Here is a 14,080-nt window from a genome sequence, read left to right as displayed (position 1 = left end):
ATTGGATGCGCACAATTCCTTCATGTTCCTCCTTTCCCTTTAAAACCGGACTAACCGCGTCGGCCGCACAGGCACTCGACTGCCTCGCCACATTTCAGCACGAAACTGCAACTTAATTCAATGTTGGAAATGTTAACATTCTTCGTATGCTTTCATCTTTTTCTACACTAGTGACGGATCAAGGCTCGTGTGATCAGTCTAGGAACAAAATTGGTAAATTCGGTTGTGTAATACCAGCCCTTGAAGGACGCGGTCAAGCATGTTATATTTCTTTAAGATCACCGAATTGACAATTCATCTTAGCTCCCATGGGATATGACGGAACTGATATTAAGACCAGATGAGATTCTTTGAGTGTTATCAAGGGAGGAGGAAAGCCGTGTCAAGGATTTTTCCACCACATGAATTACCGCTGAAGCTTCATCACAATGCTTAGTAGTAACGTCGGCGCAACAATGTAACTAAGAGTGAGATTGTTCCATTTCTAATTAGTGGGTCTAGTTATTAGCCTGAGAGACCCTAGGTTGCGTTCGTCGATACAATACTGAAGGAAATAAACCTGAGCTCAGAGGAATGAGTTATTTGCCTTACTAAAATCTGTAAGGTTTATTGCACGGGAAAGCCAGGTCCCAAAATTCAATTTTAGGGACTGACGACCGCCAAAGCATACTCAAGTCTATATTAATGACAGGCGTCCTTCGAAAAACAGGAATATCGGAAAAACCGTAATAGCTAAAGGCTAAATCTTCAATTTAATTAATGATGTTTTATATTGCTGTTTTGGAATTAAGATAGCGACTAATTAACCGTACACGTTTCTTTCAAGAAATCTACAAAGATAATACACAAAGACATACGGAGGAATGTCTTTTAAAGTCATCATGGAATTATTATTCCCATGAAGATAATCGACAAAGAGAGAAAGAAGAGGCGCCAAAAATTTCAAGCATGCGTGAGAAATTCAAGTACCGCAATATTTGAACTCATAAGCCTGCCACTTCCTAGGTTTACTTCCTAGCAGACACTATTCGTATCTAAAGATGGGGTACTCGTGGCTGAACGCCGGGGGCTTTCATAACAATGGTAGCCCCTGCGAAGAGTCCAGAATTCAGTACCAAATTCATTCAGCTCGGCCAGATATCACCACCGCTAATGCATACACCAAAGCTAACGCTAGACACCAAAAATTTTAGAACTATGTTGAAACAAATTTAAACGTGCGCAAGAAAAACGTTTGTTATGTCCGCTGAATCTCTCTGGCCAATAATCTCTTCGTGGCAAGGTTGAGTTAGTAAAAACGCCGATAGCTTTAAACAGCAATATTTGTGGTGGAATTCCACTTGATATTTTCAGTTAAGTCTCTTTAAAAAGCTGCCCGATTCACCAGTCTAGTGGACTATATAGCCTACACAGCTGACGCCTAAGCTTATTTTTTACGGTCCGAAGTGAACCAGAAGGATATGTCCAAATCGAAAATAATGTTACCCTATATTTCGCATCATGGATGCCATCGAATAATTATTAACCCTGAACTAGTTTCACAAATTGTTTTTCGCCTCGTCACCCAAATACGTACGGATGTCCCTGGAACGACTGTCAAGTGATTCTCGCTTAATATATGGCGAACGAGCTGTTTTACCCAAGTGGATGGAATATAATTATGAGAAAATAATTTTAATATAAAATTCACCGTAGACACTACTTTCATAGTCAGGTTTTAATTCATCTATAAGAGGCATAACCCTTACTACACTAAATTCCAAATAAACTAATGAAAAACAAACATTTGGTGTACTGAATGCGTCACACGGAAGCAGAGAAACGGCAAGGAAAAAAACCAAGCACCAGATTTACATTCGAAGGTTTGTATTAATGCTAAAAAGTGAAGGTTGGTAATTCTAGGGGACCAGAGGTCAGCCGTTTAAGGTTGAAGTGCACGTATGTCCTAGTTAGAAACGCTAATACAATTAGAAAGCAAATTTCAACAACCGATAACTCTGCATATCAAGTAGTATTGGTAGTTTGATGAACATTACAATAAAATACACAAGGAAAGTGAAGGTGAAGCTCAAGTGCTATACACGATATCAAATTTCCAAATTAAATATATCAATTTTAATAGATAAGACATTTGATTAAGTTCAGAATACAATAAAAAAATTTATTTGTGCCAGATTAAGATTGTACGTCATCGACAAGGGATAGACAAATATTTAGTAAAGATTCAAAAATTAAAATATCTGTACGATTCTTAGATGGTAGAGCAAGATGCAGCGAGATTAGCGAATAATTTTTTGGAATATGTAAGTATATTAATGCAAAATAAAACAAAACCCTACTAAGAATACCAATGGAGGGTAGATTTTGGAACAACAAAAAATATAAGCAGGAAAAGCTCTGGTAATTATCAGAAAACTTCTAAATGCAAGATAATGGCAGTTTTGCGCGCAAAAAATATTTAATACGACGCTTTGCGCTCATTTTGAACCATGAAAACAATGAAAAAGGTATTCTAGTTCGGGATAGGAAAATAATTTACTTTCTCATAGGATGAGAAATTTTACAATGAACGAGAAATATCGACGAGATCTCAATTTACCAACTTTCCTAAAGTTTTGAGTGACAAATTTTCGCACAAGCCCGGTGACACCCAGAAACACGTTAGAACATTAAGATTCTATCTAAAATACTGAGCGAGCCATAGAATGACTTGTGAAGGAAGTAACCCTATCCATGATAGGAGGGGACGGTGGTAGACGCTAACAAACCACAGTTGCCAACCAGAAGGTCGAATTAATAGGTGAGCGTAGTTCACCCAGTACTAAGCCCAACGGCGTCCAAAGTTCACACATTGTAGGAGCCCCAAGTTTCCCAGGAAGTTCTCAGACCCGAAAAATCAGTTCGAGTGAATCTGAGGATGCCTAGACGCCCGGCGATCGAACCTTATGTTTCCGGTCAGTAGTTCAACCCTCCACTCCTTTAGTATGCGTGTGACTTTTCTAGAGCAATAAGGATAAGTTTGAAATACTGTATTAGATAAGCAGCAAATGTATTTCTCATTTTAATGTTAAGATTAGATTCATTTTCAATAATTTAATTTTCCTCATTTCCGCTTTTTAAATTTACATATGGAGGGCTAAGAAAAAAGCTGGAAAAACCAACCATTATTACGAACACCACCGCTATGTTGGTGTTCGTAATAATGGTAAACCGCCGAGGGCACACGAATATATAGCCTGTAAATTTTCACAGCTTGACGCCTATTTGTATGAATACGAATTCGATTCGCCCACTTTTACTAAGGCGGAACTTTTCCCTTATTTTATTATAATGAACCAAAAAATACATTCTAAATTTCCTAGAAATCCCAAGTTCCAATGGTGGGTTTTCAATGAGCAAAAATCGTTCAGGACACCTGATATCAAATAAACACCTGGTGTGAATTCAGTCACCATTGGGGAAATAGTGAATAAAATTAAGTAGATAAAATAATGGAATGGAAACTACCTTTCAAAAGAGACGATGACTCTGCAATATCGAGGGTTTTGGGAGACGATCTCGGCGTCAGCAGTTAGCACGGCAAATTGCGAGCTTCTTTGGTCCACCAAAGTTGGTTCAAGTGGCCACCTCCCGCCCGATCCATGGAATCGGGCGTTCTCAGTTTACTGGGCGAGTCTTCGAAGAATCTTCGAAATTACAAAGACGAGAAATCGACGAGATGTAGTCCCATGTTGCTGAGGATTCCCACTTTCTCCAACGCAGGAATTTGCTATGTTATAAGCAAATTTTTCTCAAAGATTTTGCTGCTCCATTTCATAATCAGCTTCTCTTTAATTACATTCGAATTCACTAAAAGAAAGAATTTCTAATTTCAGTATATAATTTGAATCTACTCTATATAATTCCATTCTATAATAGATACTACAGGACTAAAAATTAGTTTCAGTAAAATCATTCACCAACGCATCAATAATGTATTAAAATTATTGAAGTTATTTTCTCATAACCAATGCATTCACGTATCATGGCACGGGTGATAATGCGTGTAACATAAAGCCATATTTTAGGACGCAAAAACAATTAAATACAAGAATGCAAATAAATATTGATTCATCGCTTACTATCCTAATTCAATGATTTAACATTGTTTTTAATTTGGTGATCGTCGACTAAAAATTCCGAGGAAAAATATTTAGTAAGAAGTACCACAGTAATTATTTAGCCTTAGTCCGAAAACAGCACTTCTTGGCCTTTACATCTGACCGAGAGAACAATGGAGACTATTATAAATACCCAAGCCCTATATGAAGGAAAACCAACCCAGGCGGGAATCGAACCCGCCACCCTTGGATTGGTGGACGAGGACGTTACCCCACTGGCACCGAGGCCGGCATTTAATATTGTTTTCAAATATTCCCGACAGATTAACAATTAAATACGAGATTTGAATATAACAAGATCTCCATCGGGTAGAGAAGCAGGCATATAAAAGCCTTAATCGATGCAGTAAATAACTCTTCTTCCTCAAAGAAACTACGTTAACATAGAGCCGGAATTAATCCCGCAATCTGCAGCGAGCTCGCGATATCAATCCCACTCGAAATGACAATGAACGCAGCTTATTTTATCTTCAAAGTTATAAATTTCACAGAAGGCTAAAATTTAAGCGTTGAAATTGGGTTACCTTACCAAACAATCGGGAAGTCATCACAAGTTGATCACAAGAGATCTGTCTTAGAAGCTTGCCCCTCGATTTGATGAAATGGCGATGCGATGTTTTCTTCCGCAGTGAAATTGGTCGCAGTACTCCAAGTAATACGACCGGTATGTTGAAGTAGAAGCATCTGCAAGGCATTAAAGCAACAAGAATAAGCTTATTTTAGAAACAATTTCCATTTATTTCTAAGTATCAGTCTTAAAATTAGTAAGTTCACAGAGTGGTATGGCAACTAACTTAAGCTCGACTTATCTCATTCTTTCAACTAAAACCTAGACGCTTAATACACATTCATAGAAGCACTGAGCAGGGAAAATCATACCACTAGATTCCTTTTGGTCTTCCAAGATACTACTTGCCTTTCCCATTGCGTCATCACACCACCTAGTGAACTGAAAAAAAGGAAAGTCACACAAAAAAATGAGTTTAATCACGTATTCTTAGGAATAAAATTCAACTCATATTTCGTAAGTTTTTTTTTGAACATTAATGTTAGGCGCGTGAAATTTGACCAAAAGAACTCCCGAACGAAAAGTTACCCCGCTCACTTATTCCACCTCATTTCCACGAATGCTGAGGATACCTGAAAGGAATAAATGTGTAATAAACCTTTAATGAACACATCCGGTACTCCAGAGTAAAATGTAAAATATAACGTCTGAACAGTACGATACAGTCACTCAAAGTGAAGAGAATACACCTTCCGTAACCACGCGTCAAATTACACCTTTCCCCAAATTCCCGAGCGTTATGTTCCGCGATGCCTTAGTTCAATTGCGGTAGCATGCATAGACAAATTTATCCCCTTGAACGTGAACCAGAATTATTACGACATTAAACATCGCAGAAAGAATAAGGTTAAGAGAGAAATAACTCGACTTCCAGGCAAAATTGATAATTTCGGGTATTGCGTTTTAATAATATAATACCAGTGAACTGATTTTCCAGGAAAATTACCGAGAAATAAGAATAGATGACCATTTATTCCACTTATCCGAGACACTTGTGATTTCTCCTCTCTTCTCGCCACGGTCCCTCTCTTTAGCAGCACACCTTCATTGACCAGAGCTTTCGAAGAAATGAATTCTAGAGCAGAGAATGTAGAGGGAAGGGGCGAGAATGGTTCCGCGGACGAAGGGGATTGGCGGGCGAAGATAACAGAAGGGGGAGGAGAGGTTTTGAGCTGCCTGGGGGAGGGGGGGAGGGGAAGAGCGAGGGGTTAGTTTTCTGGATTCGTTTTTTTAGGGGAGGTGACCGACAGCTGAGGTCATTTGCGTCATAGGGGATGATGGGAAAGGATGAAGGGTGGAGAGAAACCCGACGAAATTTATCCGCCGCCTCAGGGATTCCAACCCACCCGCCACCGAACCATCCCAATTCCCTTGTGGTTTAGGATGGGGATTAAGGGAATTGGGGGGGGCGTGGAATATATATATACCGGGTAGAACGAAGGATAGGGGAGATGACAAAAGAATGTGGTGGAGGCAGCCGAATGTCAGCTGATGGAACTATATAAGAAATACAAATGCGTGATAAAAATTAAGTATGTCACGGCATTGATTGAAGCACAATGTTCTTATTTCAGAGCACTCATTGCTACACAAGGTCTTCGATTTCCATCAAAATACATTAGATTAGAGTACAAAAATCCATTAGATCTTTTCCATAAAAAAGACAGTGAGTGCGAGAGATAAAAGATGTTGATAACAATAAAAACTAAACGGTCACGAGATTTCGCCGAAAGACTTGTAACCAATAGCTGCTAAAGAACATGGGCACACAACATCTTGGGCAATGAATAATTCCTACAATTATCATTCAGAACGCGATATTAAAATCGAAAGAGTGAATACTCCCCAACTATCCTAGGATATTATTCCATTCCTTAAAGTCTAATGCGCGCTCGTTTAGTCTGCGGCGTGATATTGATCCCTATGTCTGAATAACAGCCCCCTTCAGGTCGACCACGAGTAGATGAAAGTTCACTCACTCGCGTCCGATTGACTCGCCGGCGTTTCAACTGGCTTCCATTAGGACGGGTCTTATTGCTATTTACGGCAGCCGAAAGTTAGCTCAAAAGTGGCTGGTCACCGACGAGGAAGTCGCCGGTTAAAAATTTGAAAGGATATCAGAACGTGGGCCCATTACATCGCTTAGTACACCGGACCGTTCAAACTGCCCTCCCTCCTTCGAAGCCTCCTTGCAGCAGGCTGATGAGGGAATGCTGAGAAGGCTCTTCTCACCCGCAATCTTAGTCTTATCAGATCCTCAAAAGCCCGCCCACCCTCAATGTGGGTCCGATTACCTAACAAAGGACAAAATTGAAAACGCTCTCATGAATGAAATTATTTCCATCAAGTAATTAATTACTTTTCCAGGAACCAAATTTTATATCACTATAATCTGCTTCTATTAAGGGGTACGATCCAGGAAGTTCTCTGGCGGAAGTCATCGCTAGGGTGTGTGGCAAGGGGTGAATACACACCAGACTACTTATGACCCAAAATGTTTTCCTCCCAAGAGCGTTCGGACAACGTTATTCTGCTCCCTTATCGTTCGTGGGAAAAATGACATCTTATATCTGTTCCACACTTAATCCCTCTAATTTCCATATGACAGTATTTTGTACTTTTCCACAGATATTATTTCATGATAAACGCAGGGTTTCACCGACTTGCAAGACAACTCATAGAATTCAACCACAATAGCAATTTTTTCCCCGAAATACTGCATATCCTACTTGAAGGATTAAAAACGGACGCTCTCGAGCAAATCGAGATAGGAAGGCACTTGACAGACTCCAAAACGACCCTTGGTAACGAGCAATGGTACCCAGTACCCTCCCCACCCCTTTCTGAGAAACTAACCTTGAGGGGGAGACAAAACCAACCCTTCAACGCACCTGATCCCCTGCCCCCACCCTTCCCGCATGCTACGTCATTGCCGCGGCATCACCATCTCTTGCGCTACCAAGATAACCCCGACGCCCCACCCCATCCTCAAGTTCCCTCCCTTCCTCACCCCCTCCCATCTGCCTTTAGCGTATATATTCCAGTGCTGTACGTAAAGTAACTTTGTACCTGATGATGCCGAAAATCGGTGAAACTCGTTGTATCTCATAATATAGTCAGTGGAAAAGTAGAAAATCTTTTAATATAGTTACCAAATATATCCAAATAGTGAAGCCTGAAACCGTAGAGTATTTCCCTCTAATTTTATTGACATGATTCCTCCTCCCGTGCTACGATGGGGCTATTTTCAACACCATCGCTAAAGTGACATCCTTACAATTTATGCAAGAGATTTAATACGTAATTTAACCTTCTCTCCGTGAGTGATTCCGAGCCGAGGCCTATTAATAATTTTGATACGCTAATAAGCTTATCATAACAACGTCTTACAAATGTAGCTCCTGTACAGTACAAGCGATATAATTCGGCAATCGATCCAACTTCATGAGGATCAAATTTATTAGAGTATGTTCTAAATGAGGCCTAACCGGTGGAAGATAACATTTTTCTTTGACCTTTTCATTACACATACCCTTGACTCTTCTAATGAATCCTAATTTTTTGTTATTTTTTCTACACATTCCCCGTATATGTTTCACCCAGGAGGTAACACCTTAGCTGTAATCCTAATACAACAGGCGTCCGGAAAGGATTTGCTCTTTTTCCAAATATTCATCACTAGCACTTTTAAAGGTTTAATTCTAATTGCCTAGTGTCGCACCGACGTAATTTAGCTGTAAGGTCATCTGCTACTGTATCCTCAGGATTGCGGACATCTCTGTAAACCACTGAATCGTCATCAAATAAACGTATCCTACTACTAAACACGGAGTTAAGGTCGTTAACATAAAGAAGGAAATAAAGAGGCCCGATGACACTCCTACAGAGAACACCTGAAGTAATTTTAAATTTTGAAGTCGAAGAAACGTTATCCGTGCATTTTAATCTGATAAACAGAAATTCAATGTGTTCTCGAGGTGTTTCTCCAAGCCTCAACGAGTTATAGTAGTTCTTATGGGAGGCAACCGACAGATAAGGTTTGGGCCATTAGGGATGGATGTTAAAGAAAGGGTGGAGAAAAACACGGCCTCTGCATTAGCTTACTCTTGTCGAAAGGCGCCAACGGGTCCGCAGTTTAACGTCCCATCCGACGGACGTCGCACTCACTCAAAGTGCTCTCCAGAACGCACCTCAAGTAGGGATTGGGATACAACTGAAAAATATTCGTTGTATCCAGGATTTGAACCCGGGTTCTCTCGGTGGGAAGCCTGTACATTAGCTACCGCGCCAGCCCGACCCCCAAGCCTCAGTGATGTGGGCTAAATGTGAGCGAATTCGTACGCGGAATACAAAGTAATTTTTCCCGCAGACGAAAACGCACACCCCACGTTCCTCCTTTCTTCCAGCAACACCTTATACCGAGAGCTTCTTCGCACCGATTTCTTGATGCCATTCTAGACAACCAGTTCACTTTCCAGCCGCACCTCGACTTTTGGCGTCAGAAGGCAATGGTCGCAAGCCTTTCCACCGTGATTTCTCCTCTAGGTCAAACCGATAGGATGCGAATTTAAAGGTCGATCATTCTCCCGTGGTTTCTGTGCCCTTGCCCCATGTTTGCTATAAGGAAAACGCATTGGCGCCACCTTGAGACCATCCAAAATAAGGAAAATTGGGAAGACGGGAGGATGAAGGAATGAAACCGGCCCGACTCCGCAATCATATATATGGTGCGTTACTTATGTAAGTGCGTTTCAATTAACGTTGATGGTGTGAAATAGATGTATAGCTGAACCGTATGGCTTAAAACTGATTATTAAATAATTTGAGTTGGCAACAGTGCTAGCAAGGGAATATTCTATGCTAATAAAAATGCCGTGAACTTCTTGAAGGGATTTAGATGTCTTGAGCAGCCATTCTATCATGACGCCGTAACCTAGCTGAAACGTTCTTACATTAATGTGACTGGATCATTTCGGTTTTTCTAAATGCGCTGCCAGCGACGCAGTATCATTTTTAGATGGCTATCCTATGCGTCAATAACGGTCCCTGGAATTAAATGAAGTCAGTATTCCATTTCGCTAATTAAACTCCTATAGGCTCTTTTAGTAAAGCTGAAAAACAAGGAGTCAAATTTTTGGAGATCAAAGGAAACCCGACGTAACCCCAAAGCGCATTCTTTCGATCTTCTCCCCTAGAGAAACCTTGCTCTCATCTCCCCGTAGTAGTCGAGGATTCAGCTCCTTAAACTGTTGTACTTGGGCTCGAACGTCAAGGAGGGTTTGTCTGAGACGGTCCAGATGTAGATTGACATGTACCACCATATTTGCCGGAAGTCAAAACGTTACCGATACTATGGGTGCCAGAAGGATCTTTTAGACGCCTGAGGTATTCAGCAAAAGGCCATATATCCATAGCAGTATCATAATTTAGCAGAGAACTCTTGTTGGATCTAGATACCTGCCCCTTCCTGAAGTCATCGAGTGCTCGGGAGTAGAAAGGGATCCATAATCTTTCCAGTAAACAGTGGGCGATGGAGTAGCTATGTACATTCCAGATTATGGTTTGGAAAGGGTTTGATGTTTAAATAAAAATACTGAATCCAAAAAAAAATCTATGCGTGCGCATTTTACAATTTACCGGATGTCAAAGGAAACACAAATTGTAATAGTACTTTCAAGTCAATGCTAGAACTAGAAGAGCAAATCCAAACTTAATGAGAGATCATGTTAGTGAAATTAGACGGATTAAGGGCATAACAAATAGATTTAAGATGTAATTTTTCCCGCGAACAGTACGCAAGGGACCAGAATAAAATAACATTTGTCTGATGGCGCTAGGAGGGAAAAGTGTTTCAGGTCAAGTGCAGTCTAGTGTGTAATCACCCTCTGCCACAAACATCAATAGTGGTTCGCAGGGCACTAAGTAAAACTAAAAAAACTACAAGAAGAGAACGTTCTCTCTTTAAGACCCCGTCGAAATCTCTTTAATGAGCAAATGTACTAGCATTTGGACCTCTTGGTATTACTTTGAGCTAACCTCACAGAGGCATCATATGACAGAACTTTGAAAGAATAAGGTGGTTTATTGGGAATTGAAAACAACCAGCAAAACTCTCACTTATAATTTTATTACTTTAAAAAAATATCAATTGGTGAATATAAAAATTCCTGAGCATAATTTGTTTTAGTAGCCGAGTTCAGAATGTTCATACCAATCCAAAAGACATCATCTACCGGCGCTGCAGTTTCATTATATTACGTTTAAATTAACAGCATATTCAAATTATCAAACAAAAAATACATTGTCTGAACGCAGCCGTCAAAACTCTTAAAATGTCGTCAAAATAATGCAATAAAGCACCGAAAGCCTTACACTAACAAGCAGTCCTTAAATTGACGTACCAGTGTAAGGGCTTGTATCAGCGTAACGACTATAGGTCTGTGACATAATTAAACATGGGTAGCATAAATAAATAAGAAAGCTTTGTGAGAAACAGAAGCAGTCTTCTTTCATGTTAATTTCCCCGAGCCATGTATATTTTACGTATTTCGAAACGAAGACTGCCTTAAGCGATTCCGAATTGAAAAGCGGATGCTTGCGGCGAGGGTTTTAAGTGCTTGCTTCCTTCCGCCTTCGTAACCTCCCCGTAGTAAGACATACAAGAGATTTCCCAGAGACCTATGAGTGGTCTCCGCACAGAGCCAGTTCAATCGGTAGGCACTACTGAATTGCAGAACTCCAAAGCCCCTCCTGTTTGCTCCAACTTTTATCCCCATAGTCCGGGCAGTGACCGAGCCGAGTGGGAACTTATTTCGTTGGCGCCCACGAATCCCTCTGCACGCTGGGATATCCTTAAACCATTGAATGGCCAATCGTGAGACTTTTGTGTAATGTGATAACCTGACGGAGAATTTATTTCTTTCCGAGTATTCATCGTGGACGCTCGTGGAAGGGACCGCAGCGCCCAAGGCCTTCACAAAGGTGGGTAAAAAGGCAGCCTGCTACCTGCACTTCCGCTATTATTTTTATTATTAAGAGTATCTACCGATCTAGATAGGTTTTTGATGAACCCTGAAGTAAGAGTAAATGAATTGATGAACATCGCCTGAAGTAAGAGTAAATACAATAACACCCTGCGTGTTAGGGCATCATGGTTACATTAATACGGCAGGGTATCATATTAAAATAAACCACGTGTTAACTTGGCATACATTTTTACCTGCTAGCAATTCCGTCCAAAAGCTCAGCGTTTTTTTCTCATCAAAAGTTCATTACTTTTCTCCTTCTACCTCACTTATATAGCATTCGGGGTAAAAGGAGTTGAGTTTAGACGTATTTTGATCCTTTCATATTAGTACTACTATTACACGACAACATTTCATTTCAATACATTGCAATGTGATTCATTGAGTTACGATTCCATTGGCTAATTAATGGTTTTCAATTTGGATGTTCGGTCTATGAGATTTCCGAGCTATTCGGGTCTTTGCAATTTTTTTTCTACAATTATGAACCTTGGTCACTTAAAATTAGCCATTGCTTTCAGTCTCTCAAACTCACCAAGATATTATCTAATCCCCCGCAAATCAACGACTCTGGTACCAAAATCACCGGGTTCTCCCGGAGTCCCCAAAATCTGCGGGTTATATTCGGGAGTCCTTCCCTCATCCACGGAGTAAATAATGAAGCAGCTACCACTTAATTATTTTATCTGCGTTCATTATCAACACCCGGCTTTGGCCGAAGAAGGGAAGCTCCTAGGCCAGTCGATACCTAACTAGTCGTTATCCTTAAATTTCTATATACTAGAGCAAAAATTTACATGAAGTAAGTAAGCACATGTATGCACTGGGTACCGATATAGTACTGGATACACCAACATGCTGGTTTTTCACGAAGTCAAACGAGTTGATAAAATTTATTTGTTTACGAAGTTATCTACCATACGATATGTTTCATGAAATGGGAGCAAAATGTACAATATTTTGGATCTACATCTACATCAATACCCTGCGAGCCACCAAAAAGGTGTGTGGCAGGGGATGCAGCACCAGGAGGAAAGGGTAAGGGATGAGGGGGTTAGGGTTTTTCAAATGGATGGGGAAAGATGGGGGGAACCTGCAAAAAAATATATAAATATGCTAGTATAACCATGCGCAGTCGCTACCTTGTAGGTCAATACTTATTATGTCGAGCCGACTAGTGGGGGATATCGATTACAAGCATTCTGGTCTCTTATTGTTCTCGGAAAAGATGACCATTTAAACCTGTCAGTCTTGCAGTCTATCTCTACAATCTTATATTTGTGATCCCTCCGCCCGTAATAAGTTGGGGTTCGTATTATGTTCTTGATGTCATCGGAAAAGGACCCATCTTTAAATGTGTTTAATAAGTTTAATCTATGTTGTAAACGCCGCTGTTTAAGGGAATCCCAGCTTAAATTTTCTATCAAAGTAGTTGTGCTACTGCGTTGGTCATAACAATTGTTGGCAAATCTAGCCCCCCTCCCTGGATGAATGTATGCACACCATAGCCGTGAATGTAGGCATACAGTAAAGGAAAGGAAAAAGTTATGCTTCCATATTTTTTAAATCTAATTCGGATATAAAACGCCGCCATTGCCACCGTATTTTATTTTTCCTCTTACGAAGTTTCCACTAACTAATGATGTCACTCCCGATTTGACCACACCCTATTTTGCCTTCAAATGTCAAGAAAGTATCTATCTATTAGCAATCCCGTAGCAGAAGAAGCCAAGTAATTAAAAAGCCAAGTAAGTAAAGCCAAAGCCAAGGTTTTAAAAAGCATCTCCATTTATCCACTCATAATTTCTGTAACTTTATGCTTAGATGCGATTGAGAAAGAGGGTGTAAGTAGGTGGTCATGTAACTATGAAAGTTTTCAATTGCTATTTTTTTGACCGGTTGTTTGGCACTTAGGAAATTTCCAATATTTTGAAATTATTCGTTTATAATGGCAGTAGAAGTTACGAATTAGGGGAGGCGACCGAATCGACCTACAGATCGATCCCTAATCGCACACCGCGACCACAGTCACATGACTTTTAATCATGGTATAGCCTTTGTCATCTCAAGCAGGACGCCGGTTACCGTTTTATTCTATCTCTTAGTCGTCGTGTTTTCATCCATTAAACAAAAAGAAATTGCAGGTGTAATAATATTGCAGACGCAGCTATGAAGATAATATCAAGTAATGAAAATTATGCAGAAAAGTTTTCTCCAAAGCTTCCATTTCGATGGCCCTCTTTCGACCTCATTTACGGTTATAAGGTGTCTCCCTATGAAAAAATGAATTTGCCAAGAGGAATTTAAGTGGTTCTGATGAACCAAGT

At 40.2% G+C, this 14,080-nt stretch overlaps 1 protein-coding gene and 1 long non-coding RNA gene across 2 annotated transcripts in view; one reads left to right on the top strand and one right to left on the bottom strand.

Moving 5' to 3' along the window:
• Positions 1–3,531: 3,531 nt before the first annotated feature.
• LOC139696796 (uncharacterized) lies at positions 3,532–5,147 on the bottom strand. The gene is made up of 3 exons (XR_011702664.1): positions 5,040–5,147; positions 4,690–4,844; positions 3,532–3,828 (listed from the first exon to the last, which is right to left on the bottom strand). It is a non-coding gene; the product is annotated as an uncharacterized lncRNA (long non-coding RNA).
• Positions 5,148–11,464: 6,317 nt separating this feature from the next.
• Positions 11,465–14,080, top strand: part of LOC139696623 (integrin alpha-PS4-like) — a 39,060-nt gene continuing 36,444 nt past the window's right edge. Inside the window, exon 1 of the mRNA XM_071595431.1 lies at positions 11,465–11,709. The gene's annotated coding sequence lies outside the window, so the exon portion shown is untranslated. The remainder of the gene's footprint in view (positions 11,710–14,080) is intronic.

This window comes from Hetaerina americana, unplaced genomic scaffold (assembly GCF_022747635.1).
Source record: "Hetaerina americana unplaced genomic scaffold, ioHetAmer1.1.p SCAF_7, whole genome shotgun sequence".
NCBI classification, from domain to species: Eukaryota; Metazoa; Arthropoda; class Insecta; order Odonata; family Calopterygidae; genus Hetaerina; species Hetaerina americana.
Note: the sequence above shows the minus strand (reverse complement) of the source record. Positions and strands in the feature narration are given on the sequence as shown.